Here is a 2,766-nt window from a genome sequence, read left to right on the forward strand (position 1 = left end):
CACCCCTCCACTCTCACAGACCTCTCCCTCGCATAGCCCCACCCCCCTAGGGTATTACAGTACCCTACCCATTCTCCCAGCGGATCTCTCCCTCTCATAGCCATAGAAATCGCCATCACCCATACGGAGCCAATCTTATTGCTTTTCGTAGACTACGACGAAAAGCAAAACAAACGCGCATCCAGCATGCTGCGACAATCACTTATTCGGGCAGCCGTTCAATTCACGGATTCACTCATCCATTCATTCACTCATTCATTCATTCATATATTCATTCATGCACACGTAAAGTCCTTCAGCCAATCGTAAACACCGCTAAGGACAACCCATCTGTCACTCATCGATTATTTAGCCCCGCCCACCGCACGCGCTGTCACCATCAAAGCAACAGCGGTAACATAACCGACGCGAGATCGAAGTACCGCCGACAGGGAAGAGACACAAAAAGATCACATATTATAGACAAAACTGACAGACAAATACAACCCACTGAGCGAGTCATGTGACAGATTTGACGTGACAAGGAAAAGAGGGACGAGCTAGACGGGGAATCGATGCATCGAGGTTGAGTTGATCAGAATTTTCAAGAACTCAAAACCGCCCAAGTCCAATATTATCCAAGGTCTTTGAGACACAATATTATTAAAGGCATAGCGTGTCTGTCTTGTTTTTGTCTCTCACACACAGACACACCCATATGCACCTACACACACACTCTCTCTTCTGGATATAACAAGTGATTTCGTCTGTGTTGTAATATCAGTGTTACCAAAGCTGTCAACAAGCATGTATGTTGAGTGACGATACAACAGTAGTTCTCTAACTTGATTGTAACATTGAACACAGTATCTCACTGACTTAGCAGATATTGTATTATTTTGTGATGAGAAAAACATTTTGTGATTCGGAATTGGATTCAAATTTCCCTTTTTTTGAATAAAGATTTATCCTTTTTTTTTCCCGTGGACACGATTGGGATGCATCATCTTTCAACAAATGTCATACAACGAAATCTTTACCTCTAAATTGAACTTGAACACAGTTACTGACTGAATTATCAAATACCATAATATCGTATTATTCTGTGGTTAGAAAGAATATTATGATTTAACATTGAATTCAAATTACTTTTTTCATAATTTAATGTCTAAATTACCATTTTTCTTTGGACAAGATTGGAATGCATAGTTCAGCAAAAGTGTCGCACATCGGATCTTTCTAACTCTGAATTGAATACAGCAGCTGCTGATGACTTAGAAGATAATACTATATTTTGGTGAGAAAGATCTTTGTGGTTTGAAATTGAAATTCTAAGTCACTGGATTTTGTTTTTAAACTTCTTTGGACAAGAATGGGATTCATTTCTCCTATCATTTAAGATAGAGACTAAATCTTGTTTTATTTTATTTTAAAAAACAAAACAAAACAAAAACAAATATAGACATTAGATCTTATGTTGCTCAATAATAGATATTGACAACTTTTTCTACAGATTCATTGTCTTTCAAATTTGATTTTTGTTTTGATAAGGAGTATCTATAATTGAATCTTGATTTATCAATAAGAAGTCATAAACATCCCCTATTCCACGGATCCAAGGGACCTTATTGAGTCCAAATCAAAAGGATAAAGAGGTACAAGTTTCCCGTCGGAAATCCCACTGTATCAGGTGAGAGGCAATTTATCTTATTTTTAAAATCATTATATATATATATATATATATATATATATATATATATATGTGTGTGTGTGTGTGTGTGTGTGTGTGTGTGTGTATATATATATATATATATATATATATATATATATCCAGCAGTGATTGGGTAGCTGGGTCTGTTAGATTTGGCGGAAAGTAAATTTGGAATAGACGAGCGTCCTATCCAAAGGGTAGCAAGCGTCTGCCATTGTCTGTTTCATGTTATAGAAACCGGGATGAACTCCGGCTCTACGAGCCCTAAGTCTCTGAAGAACTACTTTAAAGAATAAATTTGATGATGATGACAATGATAATGAGGCAAGCTGAAACTCCGAAAATATAAATATGTAAATGGACTGATAGAAACATTTCTGTGTAAAGCATTTTCAAGGATCTACCATGCTCAATACGCAGGCCATATGGAACGATAATATTTCCATTTTATACAATACCAGTCGCCTGTAAGGCGTCATTCTTGTATGTACATTCTTACAATATCCGTTACTACCTAGTTATAGTCAGGCACTCTTTAATAACCGATCGACCTCTAAGCGATCAAAATACATTGGCTTAAATTATATATATATTTTTTCTTAAAACATTATTAAGTTGATTTTTTGTATTCTGTCCCATTTCAATGATCAAATTCAAAAAACAAAAAACAAAACCCATCACATTATTTTATCATAATCATATGAAACTTTGAAATGCAGACACTTTCTTGCCCTATAAAACGGGTTGTTTGTAAATTGTAACTCACATTCTAAACAGATATTTGATATTAGCAGCAGAATCCTACTACTATGTGTAGGACAAAAAAAAAAACAAAAAAAAAAAAAACAAAGAATAAAAACAAAAACAAACAAAAAATAATTAAAAATCAAAGAAAGCACACGTAACTTTATATTATGACGCAATATCCAGCAAATGTGCTCGAAGTGTTCTACGAGGGGTCCCAAGCCAACAGCAACACTAAATAAATAGTCTATGCAGATCTGCTTACTTGAAAATGTAAAAATTCGTAGTTTTTAGGAGATAAAAATACTGTAGTCGCTATAGATAGTTAACTT

At 35.2% G+C, this 2,766-nt stretch overlaps 1 protein-coding gene across 1 annotated transcript in view; it reads left to right on the plus strand.

The window, feature by feature from the left end:
• The first annotated feature begins 662 nt into the window (after nucleotides 1–662).
• The window catches only part of LOC144979329 (uncharacterized), a 34,677-nt gene continuing 32,573 nt past the window's right edge, over nucleotides 663–2,766 (plus strand). The window contains exon 1 of the mRNA XM_078925963.1: nucleotides 663–1,669. The gene's annotated coding sequence lies outside the window, so the exon portion shown is untranslated. The remainder of the gene's footprint in view (nucleotides 1,670–2,766) is intronic.

Source organism: Berghia stephanieae, chromosome 9 (assembly GCF_034508935.2).
Source record: "Berghia stephanieae isolate SIO BIC M18660-M18661 chromosome 9, UCSD_Bste_1.3, whole genome shotgun sequence".
Lineage (NCBI taxonomy): Eukaryota > Metazoa > Mollusca > Gastropoda > Nudibranchia > Aeolidiidae > Berghia > Berghia stephanieae.